The sequence below is a fragment of the Mus musculus genome, chromosome 7, assembly GCF_000001635.26.
Source record: "Mus musculus strain C57BL/6J chromosome 7, GRCm38.p6 C57BL/6J".
NCBI lineage: Eukaryota > Metazoa > Chordata > Mammalia > Rodentia > Muridae > Mus > Mus musculus.
The window spans coordinates 94041902-94058119 of NC_000073.6; the positions used below are offsets into that span (position 1 = coordinate 94041902).

A 16218-nucleotide genomic window follows, 5' to 3' on the forward strand; every position below is an offset into this window, starting at 1 on the left:
TCATTATTATTATCATTTTAATCTGTATCTTCGTAGTTAACCCTTCCTAATATACACAGCACTTTTCACCTGTGCCTTGCATAGGTGTCTCATTATAGATATCCCACTCTTATGCTTCATATATTCATATGAAGCTTCTTAGGCTTAAGGGACTTGCTTACAGTTACATAATGTATAATGGTAAAATGTCTTAGTAGACATTCTTCTAATTAATACAGAGATGAACAAGGGATATCTAGTTTAAGAAGTTAGTTCAACCACCACAATTTGCTTGTAGCTACTCAATCCCGACGTGCTGATCTCTGCGCATTGAGTGGTTTGAATTGGTTTCTAGATAAGACCCCGAGTTGCCTCTGCAAAGAACACAGAAAGTTGAAACTTTGACACTCATCAATTAGGCTTGGTGGTCATGACAGGAAATTAAAGGGAAAAAAATCAATTCCAGGTGTAAAATGTTGAACAGAGATTTTCTTCTTTTTTTTTTTAATTTGGTGCTTCCAGAGTGAGTACTTTCTCTATCTTAGACTGATCCAATCTCCTTTATTTGATTGATTGTTGAATCTATTGAAGAGTGAGCCATTCACTTCAGCCTGAATTCCCAGCAGCAAGGTCAGTGAGGATGAATCCTCCCCTAAAAGGCTGGGGGTCTTTGTGGAAAAGCAGCCACCCAGCACGAGCCTTTTGAGTATGCAGAACACATCGGCTCAGCCTAAAGCTGGCAGTTGGTGCACACACACACACACACACATCGCTTTCCCCTCAAGTGAAGCGGCATGAGCATGAGCAATCGCAGTATCTCCTGTTTCCGGAGCTGAGACCGGCAGCCTCTGCCTGATTTATTGAAGGAGCAAGAGGATCCCAGTTTCCGCGCTAACACGCAGCTGTCACATCTAGTTGGAGACAGCCACTTCTTCCCAGCTGTTTACCTGCTCTGGCAAGAAGGCACCCTATTCCAAAAGCGAGTAGGCTGGAGGAGGAGTCTGCATGGTGCTTGCTGCAGGTAAAACCAGTTTTTAGTTCTCTTTTCTAACCAGCCAACCACCTCACCTACTTACAGGTAGGTGCTTGCAGTTTCTTCTTTACATATGGAAAATCTTTGTTGCAATATTCATTTTAACTGAGAAAGTCTTTTTCACTGTGTGAGACGCAGCAGAGAGGGACTTCAGAGTTCAGCAGTGATTCTTCTGATTAAAGTTTTAGTGCATATGGTAATTCCAGGTCTCCCTCCAGTCTTTCAAAGTAGACAGCAAATTTGAGACTCGTCCTCATTTTGTGATTCGCAGGCAATTTGACAGTTAGCCTAAGTGCATGAGTCTAACCTTTGAGTTAGTTGACAATTGTAATGGAACTCTGCACATGTAATATAAAGAGCTTTAAATATTTTCCTACTGCTGGGATAAATATGTATCAGCCTTCTAAAAGTAAAAGCCAATGGGTGGAAACTTACAGATTCAAACTCTTCAGTGTTTAAAGTGGGGTTATTGAAGCAGGAGGGAAAGTTGCTGAATCACAGCTTAATATTCATGCAAATTGCTGTATGTCTCAGACACGAGTGTCAAATGTCTTTTCCTCTTTAAAAAAAACTATTAAATAGGTCTGAAGGCTGTGGCTTTGAAGAAAAGAAGTTTTTCATTGTTATAAACTAGTTTGTCTTGGTGCAGTAACTATCTTGATAACATGACACTGTAAAGATTTAACCAAAAGATGCATTTTTCTCCACCAGAATAAACTAGAATCTAGTATTATATTTAGAGAGCTTTTGTTTTTCTTTCTCCAAATAAAGCTATAGGATTTTTAAGCCAGAGCTTCTATGCTTCAGTGATAATGCTCATGTATGTAACTTCTCATGTATAACATAACTTAAACATGTGTTTCTATTACCAGCAATTTTAATTAAAGGAAAACTTTAGAAATGTTTGCATGCTTTGTCAGCAATCATTTTTGTCCTTTTGTGGACAGGTTTGTTGAGAGATTAACCATTGTAGTTAGGCATTAGCCATATGGTTTGAAATAACCATAAAGAAAATATTCACAAGCCCACAGTCCTGTATTCAAGTCAAGTCCTTGACGTTTCTCAATGAGCGATGAGTTGAAGAGACAGAGGGGCTTTAATGGAGTTGTGGGAAACACACAGCTGGGAAACAAAAGTTCCCGTGCCTATGTGATGGCTCCAGCAATGTCACTTCACATATGGGCTTGACTTTGGACAGTTTCTGTTTATTATCCTTAGGGGTAAATGCTACCACATAATTCTCTGGAACTTGTCTTGATATGGATTCTGGGGTTCTTACGGAAGATACCACCAGCACAGGACTTCTCATTGATCTTGAAAGTCAAGAAACCTCTTTTACTAAAGAGGCTCCGAGGCTCACTCTGGAATCAAAGGGAGATAGGCGAGAATCTGCCTGCAAGCTGACTCCTTAGAGGGCAGAAAAAAAAATCCCAGAGTTGCCCCCTTTACTTGTCCTTAGAGTGCAGTGTTGCTAGTATCTTTACAGAACTTCATGGAAAGTTTTCATCCATAATAGAAATTTAACATTTATGTTTACTTCTACCTTTGCCTTTCACAACATCTGTTGTTTCTATGTGAGACATCCACACCCTTATTTAAGTAGATTCTGTAGAGTCCTGTGAGAAGCAATACCCTGAAAGCTTCACCTTATAATTCTAACTGCACACTTTGGTTCATACTTAAGCTTGGGATAAACGTGCAGATATTTCTATCTCCCTGGTATTATATCATACATCAAACCTGGCACTAAGGGTATGACAAGGCGGGTAGAGGGCAGACTGGACTTGAGGTGGAATCTTAGAGAGGGGCAAAGTACTCTCTCTGTTTTTATCTTGCCAAACTCTTCCAACTCAGCCTATAATCTAAGAGATCCAAAGCCATGATTTCAACACACCCAACTCTAGAAATGAAGGGCAATTTAATTCAGCTGTTGATCTGGGCTTTCTAATGTGCCAGCTGTCTCAAACCCACTTAGGGGAAGCTCCTGGAGTTTCCTGCACGGTCCCAGTCACTCATCCTTCTCCCTAAAGTAGATTTGTGAAGCAGGTTGCAGAGTTAGCCAGTTGCTTGCACATTATGGATTGCCATTCAGAGCTGCCTTTGCTGAAAGGCAATCAATTTCATTTTGTTTGGAGCCAGAAGTGATGAGTCCTCTGTCACTGTTGGAGCTTCAAGTCACTGGCCTTGATAACACTTCTTAGGGAGCATGGCACATTTGTGATGGGGGGGATATCATTATTTAATAAGGCAACAAAATGACTAATATAAAGTGAAGAAGACAAGGCATTAATGAATACCAATATCTTGTGCTGTTCTGTCTCATATGCTTCAGTTCTTAACCATCAGTGGGGTAGAGTGCAGCATATAGAGTATATATATATATATATATATATATATATATATATATATATATATGCACATTTTGACTTTAAAATCTTTACTTGAACAAGCAAAAGAACGAGAAAGAAAGGTACCAGAAATCTCTATCTGCTTATATATAATGCAAACAGGTGCCAAATACTGAGAAAACCTTGTAGTTATTCTCACAAGCTGATTTTCCCCCAAATTGCCTTGAATTATGATGTACATCTCACAATGGTACTTTGTATGGACTCTTCAGGCCACACTGAGTGAGAGCTGTAAATTGGGAGAGAAGAAATGCTTTACAATCTCAGAAATGAAGAGGGTTAAGATCCAGATGGTCAGGGCTTTTTATAGCAATACATTGGAGGGTGTTACAAGCTTCCACGGCCACTATCCTATTATGTTCTCTCTAGTAAATGCAGATTGGTGGGAGTACTGATGACTAAAAGACGTCTCCACAGCCAGGAAAGTTAGCATCTTCATCCCTTTACACTCCCCATCTTGCTAAGCTGCTCTTCATTCCTGTACTCCTTAATTATTACATTTGAATGCCAGAGAAATCAAAATTAGACTTACTCTTTTAATTTTAAATTATGTTATTTTTCTGCTCATGACTTTGTTTCCCTCCCTCGGTATGTATCACAGTTTGGGAATACATTCAGGAAGAATGTGAAATGCTCACACTGAGACTCAAGTGGTCCATATACAGGTCTCTATCTGTCTTTCTTAGTGTTTCCTGTGTAAAAGCAACTTTTCTAATTTATCTGACTCTAGGACAACAGTTTTGAGAGCCTCTGAGAAGCACAGCTATGTATCTCAGATTCAGCCTCACTTCAGCTTTCAGATCCTCTGAAATGATCTTTATTTTATTTTATTTTATTTTCCCCCTTCCTTTCTATAACCTGCGTAGGATTGCTTTCTTTTTGCTGGGGCCACAGTGTCATCCTGCTGTAGCAATGGTATAGAAAGTGAGCCACCTAGTGGTAAAGAAGAGTGGTTTTTTTTTTTTCCACATTTGTTCAGCCAAGTTGAAGGGCTAAAAAGGACATTGCTTATTTTCTGTTATATTTTAAAGATGAGTTAGCTTTAGCATTTCAATGAAAATTGGAGCTACAAATACAGAATTATTCATCATGCTTTATTTTCCTACCTGATATGACCTGTCCCTTTCATCTGTACCTATTAAAAATATGTACAACTTTAAAATCCAATGATGTTGTCTGTCATGCATTACATGACACATATGTTACCCACCTTCAAACATCACACATGCTGGAGGAGACTGTGACCTTTCATGCTCTCTATGGGAAATTTATACTGTATTTTGAATAGTTTCAAACAGTTTAATAGATGCAAACAGTTTAATAGAGTACCATGTCTATACCTAATTGAATGTATATATAATCTATACTAGTAGAGTTAGGAGGATGATAAAATAAACCTTCACATTTACATGTATATAAGCTTTTAATTTAAAATGAAGATAGAGTAAGCCATTTAGCAGTTGGATCTCTCTCCCCTCTCTCTCTCTCTCTCTCTCTCTCTCTCTCTCTCTCTGTGTGTGTGTGTGTGTGTGTATGTGTATGCATTTTCTCTGTGGATCAGGATGTAAGTTTTCATTTATTACACTAACACCTTGCCTGTTCACTATCTGTTGTTGAGGTCACACTTTGGAAGCTGGAAGAATTCTCTCTATGTGTGTCACAAATGTGAAGGGCACCATGAAGAAAAAAAGGACTCTCTCTCTCTCTCTCTCTCTCTCTCTCTCTCTCTCTCTCTCTCTCTCTCTCTCTCTCTCTCTCTCTCTCTCTCTCTGCATGTGTGCATGTGTGTGTCTCCCTATCTCTCACCTCTCTTCCAATATGGAATAATTGAGTTCAGGTGAAAAATATCACATTAATCAAATTTGAGGTTGTTTGAATTTTAAATGGATCAAAAAGAAAACTAATTCTGAGCTACATGGAAGGTAATTGGCTTAATTCCTTAATTTTCTGTTTAATAAAGGTGGCATTCTGAGAACATACTGGTTAGGACCATGTGTTACCATTTGCATCTTGTGCTTGAATCATCTCGCTATCTCTCTAGGTGAACCCATTTCATCCATACAGTTTTCCTAATAGAAACATTTATTTGGACAAAAAACTGTGTAAATTTATAATTCTTCCTTCTTTGTAATAATGACAGAATGTCATTGTATAACACTTAGTTTTTCTCTACTAGCTTTTTAGAGTGCAATGTATGAAAACACGTAGAAGTTTATAATTTTTAAATTACCTCAGCAACAAATGTTCTATTTGTGTGAGACCTACAAATCAAAGTTCAACTGCTTTGTCCACTTGAGGTCTTCATGTAAAATTTGTCTTTCTTGTATTCCTAGGTTGCTGATTCTCATGTCTCTATGAGGAAAGATTAGAAAAAGAGTAAAAATATTCAAGCATTCATAGCATTCAAATATTAAATGTTAGATATACCAAAAATATCTATAAATGCTCAATTGATATTTTATAAATGTGCCAGTAATTGGGAGAACATTTTTGACTGAGAATTGTTTAATTTTCACAAACTCATATCTGTGTCTTCTCATACTATAAGTTAGAACTTGATTAGATGCATCTGTACTTGTGTTAATGTTTTCAAGTAGCTGTCCTATAAAATAATAAAACATTCACCAATGAAATATGAGGGACTAAAAGAATTAGAGTCTGTTCTGTGTTTAAGCTTAGACCATTGTATGGAGAAAGACAGAGGAAGGAAAGAAAGAAAGAAAAAGAGAGAGAGAAAGAGACAGAGAGAGAGAGAGAGAGAGAGAGAGAGAGAGGAAGGAAGGAAGGAAGGAAGGAAGGAAGGAAGGAAGGAAGGGAGGGAGGGAGGGAGGGAGGGAGGGAGGGAGGGAGGGAGAAGGAGAGAGAGAAAGGAAGGAAGGAAGGAAGAAAGAAAGGAAGGAAGAAAGAAAGAAAGAAAGAAAGAAAGAAAGAGAAAGAAAGAAAGAAAAAGAGAAAGAAAGAAAGAAAGAAAGAAAGAAAGAAAAAGAGAAAGAAAGAAAGAAAGAAAGAAAGAAAGAAAGAAAGAAAGAAAGAAAGAAAGAAAGAAAGAAAAGAAAAGAAATCAAAGGTAGGAAAGTCCATGAGAGCTCCTATATATGGCAGAGGACAAAGTTTATTGTACATAATTGGGAGAATGTAGGTAGAGGCAGGGGCATCTGGAAGAGTCCAGAGCAGACAAGACCAGACTGAGCTGGACCAGGTAGGAGAGGAGGAAGGGACAGGAGAAGTGAGAAGAAGAACCAGGTGCAGCAGCCAGGAGGCCAAAGGTGTAAAGGAGTGGGTAACAAAAGTTTCTGGGTTATATAGGGAAGAGCAGCGGGGAAAGGGCAGTCCAGCCCTTTGGTTGGAGAGTTCACCATAGAGGGCTGGGTTCCCAGCCATATCCTGTAACAGGGATGTGAGAATGAGGATTGCTGGGAGAACCTAGAGCCAGGGCATGTTGTTGATGTGTTAAATAGGCACCTAAGCTTTGTCCTGGGCTTCAGCTGGAATGTGTACAGAAGACTTTTGTTCTATGCAACCCCTTTCCCTAATCCTTCTCCCTCCTCCATATCCCTATCTAGTATCTTCTTTTTAAACCATCAATTCTTGTACTTATTTAAACTCTCAATTTCTTGTTTAATGTTCGGCAATCTACAGTCAACTTTCACTCCGTATTGTGATACATGTAGCTAATTCTTTCCCAATTGTTCTTTAATTGTATGCAAATTAAACTTTTGATGAACTTGAATATTTTACAGATTCTCTACAGAAATCATTCTGGAATAAAAAGAAAAAAAAAGAAAGAAATGAATCATCTTCTTTAACGAGTTGGGTATCTGAGTCCTAGAGAAATTGGGAACATTTTGCAGTTACAGTCTATGGTTATCTGGACAATGTGCACACTCTTCAGGAAAGCATATTCCCTAAGTTATGCCTAGCTTCCAAAGGACTTATTGCCTATCTACTATACATTAGTCGACTCTGTCAATGGACATCATGACACATAAAATCTCTTATTGTCTAGTTTACAAAACAAAATATATGTTTCATCACTATAACTTAATAGAAGAAATGATTTAAAAATCTATGCTACTTTTATGTAAAAATACACAATGTAAGATTCTTTTTTTCTTAAATTTTATTTTTAATTCATTTTTTACACTTCATATTCCGTTCCCTGCCTATCCCCCATCCACCTTCTGACTTCTTCACATCCCACACCTCCTCCACACCCCATCCTGCCTCCACGTGGATGGGATGTCCCCACTCCCACCCCACCTGACTTCTAAACTCCCTGGCTCAGCAGGTAAGACCACTGACTGCTCTTCCAAATGAACTGAGTTCAAATCCCAGCAAACACATGGTGGCTTGCAACCATCTGTGAGATTTTACACCATCTTCTGGTGTGTCAGGAGACACTCTTCTTAAATTGATGATGAATTGTCTCACTTATGTAGTTAGCTAATAACGACCAGTATTCTGAATGCACATACAACTTTTAACAGTTCACAAGTATTTTCTTTTTCTTTTCACTTGCATACTATAACAAGAAAGAAGAAGCCAGACTGCTTTGTTATAATATTCATGGAAAAAATTTATAATGTACAGGTTATATCCTCATTGGTTTCTTTAATTTTAGGTTGATAATTTGCAATCCTCTAGTGGTTTATCACAATGACTGTAACTTAGCTTTATGGTATTAATGACTTGCTTTTAAACATGTACAGTTTTCCTTAAATGTAGCAATACATACATATGTGTGTGTGTGTTTGTGTGTGTGTGCGCATGTGCATGCATTTATATAAATATGTATTTGTGTTTGTGTGTCTAAAAATAGACATGTTTTCTCTATGCATACATATCTATAATCATGTCAGTGATTTCACATTGATGGTCTATATAATAATGCAACATAAAAGAATAAAAATGAGGAAATAGGACTGGACAGACGGCTCAGCAGTTCTGAGCACTGTCTGCTCTTCCAGAGGACCCAGGATCAACTCCCAGCACTCACATGGCAGCTCACAACTGAATAACTCTAAGAACTGACACCCTTGTACAGACATATATGAAGGCACACCACCAATGCACACTAAATAAAAATATATTTAAAAATGAGGAAATAAAAAAAATAGAGTCCTTTACATACTTTTAGGCTGCAATTTTTACCAAACCTGTTGTTCTGTAGCTCTCCATGTATATATGAAAAGGAAAAAAAGTATGTATGTATGTTTTATACATATATATATATATATATATATATATATATATATATATATATATATACATCCAGTCCTGCTGCCTCACACTGCGGATATTTTACATGAGAATAACCAGATAAAACACATTTGTTTGACAAATACAAGAGTAAATTTTGACCTATTGGGATTTTGTGTTATCAGATTTCCTGGATCAATCAAGCCTTCCTGCCCTGTTATGAACTGGATTTTCTCGTAGGTTCAAGGAATCTGATGTAAGGTAGCCGAGCAAGCTTAGAGTTGTAGAGCAAGCTCAGGACTTTTAGAAAACATGGACACAGAAAATGCATTACATGAGAACAATGAAATACCAATCAAGCTTTTATTTCATACACCTATGGCATAGGTATTTTGAATACTCCTCTTAAGACTGAAGAAAACAGTCACATTGAATACAGAAACAGAAAAAGGAAACCCACTGCTGTTCCTCCTGACTTCACTGAACATCCTGTTGTCTAAACTTTCCAAAGACTCCCTCAATTGCAGTAAATTGTCAATAATGGGTCTCCAGCCTCTTGTGCTCTTCTTAATTTTAGTTCTGTTCACTGAACTTTCTCTGTCCTCCAACTGTAACCATAGTGAAACAGTAACTCTGAGAAGACCATTATACATACGGTACACAGATCTATGTCTAAACAGATGGATAAATTAACTACTATTCTTATAAAGATGTGAGAACAAAATCAAAATCATTAAGTAGCTATAGCAACTGCTCATGTTAAAACTTTTAAATAAAATATTACAGTATTTAAATTTGTCATTTATTTTATGGCTTATAATGATTATTTTAACTGCCTCTCATATAGAGGCATTTATTTTTTATAAGTTCTTTTGTACATATTTTGTTTGTTATGTCATATTTGAATAAGCAGTGATGAATTTAATTCATTTAGCATCTCTTTCCCATAGATTGCTCTTATCAAAATACTCATAATCTTAAAAATTAATGACTAGTTTTTATTTTACTATTACTCCTATCTATTCAAATTCCCCAAGAAAATTACTCTGATTTAAGGTTTCTGAACTGAGTTAAAAGATGGTATATTTAGCTTGTGATATTTTAGTCAAAACCACTACTCACTTGAGTTAGACCATTATGTTATCCACTGTGGCTTGTCCAGAAGAGATATTTTCTTTTGTCCGGATTAAGTATAATCTCTCTTACTATACATTGCAATCTGCAAGACTGTGATCCCATCCAATTTTCATAGGCACTCTAAAAATGTATCATTAATAAACTTAACAAGCCAGTTTCTCCTATGTTGTCTGAATTTGCATCTATGACTTTGTAGAGGATAGAGTCCAATATCCTTCCACACTTCCCCATTGACTTAACTTACCTCAACTGTCCCAAAAGACATGACTTCATCAGAGATTCAGATTGCTTCCCTCCAATTGATAATGAACTATATAATTCAAGACTCTGTAATCTTTATTGAAATATCTGCATCCTAAATAAGTCATTAAAAGGGGTATCAAAATTTGAGAGAAATTCATGTTATTGAGGTCACTTCCTATAAGTTCATCAGGCTGCAAATAACAAAAATTTAGTTTGCTACAATCTCTGCAAATTCTAATCTTACTGATTCATTCTAGAAATTTGCAATTCACTGAGTGACAAAATTTCAAATCATCTGCCATGGAATCATACATTTTCCTATATTCTTATAATAATTACCAAAAATAGATTTACTGCCACAGCTGACTAACGTGAGTATTGGCTCATGCATGTGTCCTGATTTTCTTACCTTTGCATTGTTATATGCACAAATAAATCACACTGTTCTGTGTTTTGTAAGTTGGTTTATATCTGGTTTTGTTGAAAATCAAACCATCAAACACAGGCAATGAGCCCATCCCTTCTGCATTTTAGGTATATTTGTTTAATATGGGACTTAATTTTGAAGTCTAATACAAAGATACCATTTTAAATTTATTTAAATGTTATTTTTGCTCTCCCACATTCATGAATATCATAAAATCAGATTCTCATCATGATTTCATAAAACTTTTCATTTAGCATTCAGTTAAGACCACAGAATAAGTAGCTTCTAGGTAGGGTTACTATTAATAGTAGAGCTGACAAGGTTAATAAATATAATATTATTTTATGTGATTCTGAGAATAGCCTAATTCTGTAGAACAATGAGTTTAAAAGTTCTTCTTAATTCACTCTTTTGTTGGTTTTCGCCAAATATTTATTGAGACGTCATAAACCATAAAATTAATTAGTCAGGACAAGAAAAACAGAGCAAGTACTGGATAACGAAATGGTTATCATTCCCCAAAGACTAAAGGTCACAGCAGTTTGCCAATGGGTAAAGGTAATTCTTTCTCAAGTTTATACAGTAAAACAGCTGAGTGGGAGGTAGCAAATATTTCAATTTCCTCCTCATAAGCAAGCTAGAAACACTAAAGTTACAAATTACAGGATTTTAGAAAGATAAAGATAACATACAACAAATGAATATTAAAGTCAATACCAGCATATTGGCTTGTTTTGAAAATGTATTATATTGCTGCTTTTCTCCCTGGGGCTGTTCCCTGGAGAAGAGTGAGGAAATCTTTTTAAGCTGATGAATATTTGATTTCACTTCAACTGTATTTTCAATTTGCTGTAGGGAGAAAAGATGCAGAGTGTGAGCTAGGAGAGTATCCGGGGAGTTTGAGCAAGTATAACATAATGGTAGAGATTGACTAGTATATGAATGTGTAACAATAAATCCTTTTCCCTAACTCTGTCCCTTAACATAAGTCTTTTCCTCTTTGAAAATGCAAATTAAATGGAACTGTAAAGCTATATATTCAATGTTCTCTCATACATAGGCTGTGGTTAGAATGTGTTATATTTGTTTCACATTAAGCACAATTTTTAGCGCATATCAAAAAGCCCCAAATACCTACAATTTCATAATCTCCGTCATGTTTGTAAGAAAACCTAAAAGGAGAGGCTGTAGTATAAGTAAAGATAAAACATGTTGCCAGTTTCCAGCAGGGAGCCTTTCCTAGAGACAGAGGGGGAGGACACTTGGGAAGGACCTCGCAGTCTTTTGCTTTCTGTTTTGAGGCTGCACATTATTTTAAGTATCTTGTTTGGTTAAACTTTTTTAGAAGGAAATATCCAGTCAAAAGGACAAGAGTTTGGAAAAGCAGCAGCAGCAGCAGCCTAGCAAGTGTTGGGAAATGAATGGAAGGCAGCAATGTTTGCAAATTTGGTACTTGAAGTGTCTCTGCATGGATACAAGGAGTTAAGGCCAGAGCCAGAATGGAGATGTATTGTGGATGGTCAGAAATGAGTGTTTATACAGGAGGTGACCTGGAACGGTAATATGGTTTATGGGTGACAGCCCCAGGTAACTTCAGTAGAAAGAATGGACAAGTTATCCATATGACTAACATGCACACATCATGGCTGCCATGTGAACTCCTGGGCTGTGAAATGTGGCAAAATTGACAGCTCTCAGCACAGTGAGGGATGTTCCAGCTGTGTTGTGGGCTTTAATCATGTATGAGCTAGGTCCTTTTAAATAATTTTGTAATTATCAAATGAATTACATGAAATTGTATTTTCTGTTGATGCTCCTTCCTGAGATAAGAAAATTGGGGCCCTAGAATGTTAAAACAGCAACCAAAATTCAAATATTCCTTTACCCTTTAATGTAACTACAGGATATCACTCCTTAGTTATTGTACTACAGCTCATACTTCAGATTAACTCTGGGTAAAGTCACATATCTGTAAAATGTTTAAATGTTGCTATTTGGCACCTATCATGTTTTCTGCTCCACCTGGGTGAGTTTATGGCCATGTTTTGTTACTTAGGGTACATGCTCCATAGACATGAACTTGTAAAGTCTGCATGTGATGCTAGCAAGCACTTTGGAGACAATAACAATTGAATCTCTCAGGGCCTTAGATAGTGACAAAATACTTGAAAAAAGTGTATGTCAGGCACTATAATGAAACAATAAATACAGGATAGTTGATCATAACAAACCTACCAAAAGGGGATGGTTTACAATGCTTGGAACTTAACCTGTGTATTACTGGAGAAATCCCCAACACAGAAGAGTGTGTTAGATGAATCCCAGGAATCTTGGTGCCATTTGCAGAGACATGGGCCAAGAGCACAAATGCTTCTCTACTTCACATTCCCATGATATTTTGCTTTCATTTTTAAATACTATATAGGATTAATTTAGGGTAGATATAAAGAATGAGTGTACAACATTGCAAAACATATACAACATTTAAACTGTCCAGAACTTTCTATCCCATATTTAGTCAATGAATATTTCAGGTGGGAAGGGACTTCATGCCCAGTGCTAGCTCTTATCAATAATGTACTGTGGCAGCATTAATTATAAGAGTGGCAAATAGAAATTTTCCAAAAATATATCATCCTTTTATGATAAAAAATAATTGGATTTCTTCTCATTGGAAAGAGTAAAGTGCTATTATTCCTTTTACTGATGGTTTAAATACAGAGCTCTCTGTCCACTCCTGGGGATCACTGACAGGGAACAGGACAGTAAGGAAAGAATTCTAAGAGATAAAGAACAAGGCACCTCCCAGGAGGTGTAATAAATTCATCATTAGGGTTTCACAGAGCCAGCCTATGCACGAAATGAATTATCCCATTGCTTCTGAGTAGGAAATTCTAATGGAAGCATTCCAATATTGTTCAGTTCCTAAAAAGTGGTTGTGTCTGGAGGTAGACACAGCATTTTACCTACCCCCTTTTAACTATCTGAGGCCAAAATACAAAAGACTAAAGAAATAATGCAAAAGAATAAAAGATATTCCACTATTTAGATTAGTGTATTTCTGTTCTTTTTTTTTTTTTTTTTTTTTTTTAAGGGGGAGTAAAAAAGGAATATACTCTCCTCTGGCTGCACCTGCTTCTGCTTATGTTCTATCCAGGTCTCTGAGTAATTCCATCTTTTCCCATTGGTTTTCCACCTGGCATAAAAATTCTGTTGAAAATAAAAAATATTGAGTAATATGGTATAATTCTCAAAAATATTCAAACAATTTACCAGGAAGACCTATGACATACTAATATATGTTTTATTAGAAAGTCTGAATTAATTCCTCATTGATTTATTTACTAAAATAGAGTGTTAAATATTTAAAGATTATATAAAGGCAATTTTAAGAAACCATGTTAGGTTTTCCTGACCGCTTGGATGATGAACTTATTAGATATGTGTCTTCTCTCATCCATTTTCACATCTTTTGTTAAAGTACATCAACCAGACGCATCAAAAGCACAGAGTATATTTTACAAATTATGGAAAAATTGACATGCACTCAGAGAATTCTGGTTTCACCAAATCATACAACATATGATTTATCTGATACAATGATTAAACACTGAAGAGATGTGGGGTGTTTTTTTTGGTTTTTTTGCTTGTTTTTTTTTTTTTGAGATTGTTTTATCAGTGTATCAAAATGCGGCAACATATTTACTTTATGTTTTTTCAATAAAAATTTTATTAGAAATCCAATGGAATTTCACAAGAAAATTATAAACAAACAAACAAACAAAAACCCCTTTGTTTTGTTTTGTCTTTTTTTCAGACAGATAATTAACTATAATAAAGATCAGGTAAAGTTGAAACCTGCATAGAGATCTTTTGGTTGACTTTCTGATGTAGGGAATAATTAAAATTCATGATGTGATAAATGGATCTGATATGAGTCATTCAGATGACTTTAAGTTGAAACAGTCCTTGAATGTCCAAAAACATCTTCTGATGGTGACATAGTAAATGAATCCCAGCATAAATACTTCAAAGCTATGCCCAAATTGTTCATTAATTGTGCAGTTATATACCTATATATAGAGAAGTATATAATTCTTACCTATAGTTAATTTTTTAATTCATATCAATTAATAGGTATTTTTATATCATCTACTTTATGAAGATTTATCATATGCTTTTATTTTCTTATAATTCTCCATTTGGAAACAGTTTCTTTGGAACCAATGTTTTATGTCTGTTTAAGATATTTTTAATGAACAAAATAAGAGAATTTAATTAAATGTTAAAAAAATCTTTCTCATTTCTAATATCCCAATATAAAAAAGCAAAGTTCTAATTTTTTGTTGGATTTGTTTTTGTTTTTTTTTTTTTGGTTGTTGTTGTTGTTGTTGTTGTTTTTGTTTTTGTTTTTTTGTTTTTTGTTTTTTGTTTTTCTGAGACAGGGTTTCTCTGTGTAGCCCTGGCTGTCCTGGAACTCACTCTGTAGACCATGCTGGCCTCGAACTCAGAAATCTGCCTGTCTCTGCCTCCCAAGTGCTGGGATTAAAGGCGTGTGCCACCAGTGCCTGGCCCTAATTTTTAAATAATTGTTTTATTTACCTAATTATTTTTAACATTTACCTGTTTTGTGCATCATAATTTTTTGTACCTTTCAACCTTAACAATCTCCTTAAAATTTCTTAACATCTAATTCTTAATTTTGCATGTTTTATTCTGGTTTTCTTTTCTTTTTTACTACTTTTTCTTTCATTTTTCTTTGTTTTTCTTTCTTTTTTTAGAGTGTATATTTCTCTATATTTTTTTTCTGTAATTTGAAATTTTAATTGAAAAATTTGAAAATTCTAGAACTTACATAATTCTCTTAGTACTACAATTAACTTAAAAAGCATAAGGACACAACATTTGAAAACATTTTTATACCACATAGTCTAATTTTTGGGAGATTTTTAGCACATCAGATAGGCAGTGTGGATTTTAAGTAATTAGTACATACATCCCAAAGTTTGATTCAGTAGGTCTGAGTAGAATCTGATACTTTTATGGTTAATAATTTCTTGTTGATGAAAGTGATGTGTCTATGCTGCTCTGGAGACTACATTTTAAAGCTAATTTTTCATTAGTATAGAAGGGTCATGTCTACCTACATTTATAAAACAAGTTAATACTAAGCATATGACAACATTCTTTATTCTTACATAATGCCTAGACTATGGTTTTTCATTGTGTCTCTTTTTACTGAGTGTATGCTATATGGTGCATATCTTAAAGAGTATGTACTCAAAAACAATCACTAAAAATGAGTTTGTTTACTATTCCATTTCCTCAGAAATACATTTATTCATTTCAAAATATTATAGCTCAAGGAACTGCTACAAAGTCTTTAACTTTTTACTTTAAAAAATAATTTAGGATGATCTCTTTTAACTTTTGATACTTTACATTAAATTAAACTGATATTCCTAGCAATTGGCTTGCATACACTAGCAAGATTTTGCTTAAAGGACCCAGATATAGCTGTCTCTTGTGAGGCTATGCTGGGGCCTAGCAAACACAGAAGTGGATGCTCACAGTCAGCTATTGGATGGATCACAGGACCCCCAATGGAGGAGCTAGAGAAAGTACCCAAGGAGCTAAAGGGGTCTGCAATCCTATAGGTGGAACAACAATTTGAACTAACCAGTACCCCCCAGAGCTTGTGTCTCTAACTGCATATGTATAAGAAGATGGCCTAGTAGGCCATCAGAGGAGAGAGAGGCCCATTGGTCTTGCAAACTTTATATGCCTCAGTA

The 16218-nt window shown here is 35.6% G+C and overlaps 1 long non-coding RNA gene across 2 annotated transcripts in view; it reads left to right on the forward strand.

The window, feature by feature from the left end:
• Positions 1-594: 594 nt before the first annotated feature.
• Gm32647 overlaps positions 595-16218 on the forward strand; it is a 1283931-nt gene continuing 1268307 nt past the window's right edge. The window contains exon 1 of one of the 2 annotated variants that reach the window (XR_869798.1): positions 595-1057. This is a non-coding gene — a long non-coding RNA (predicted gene, 32647). The remainder of the gene's footprint in view (positions 1058-16218) is intronic. The other variant, XR_869797.1, reaches the window with a different exon arrangement.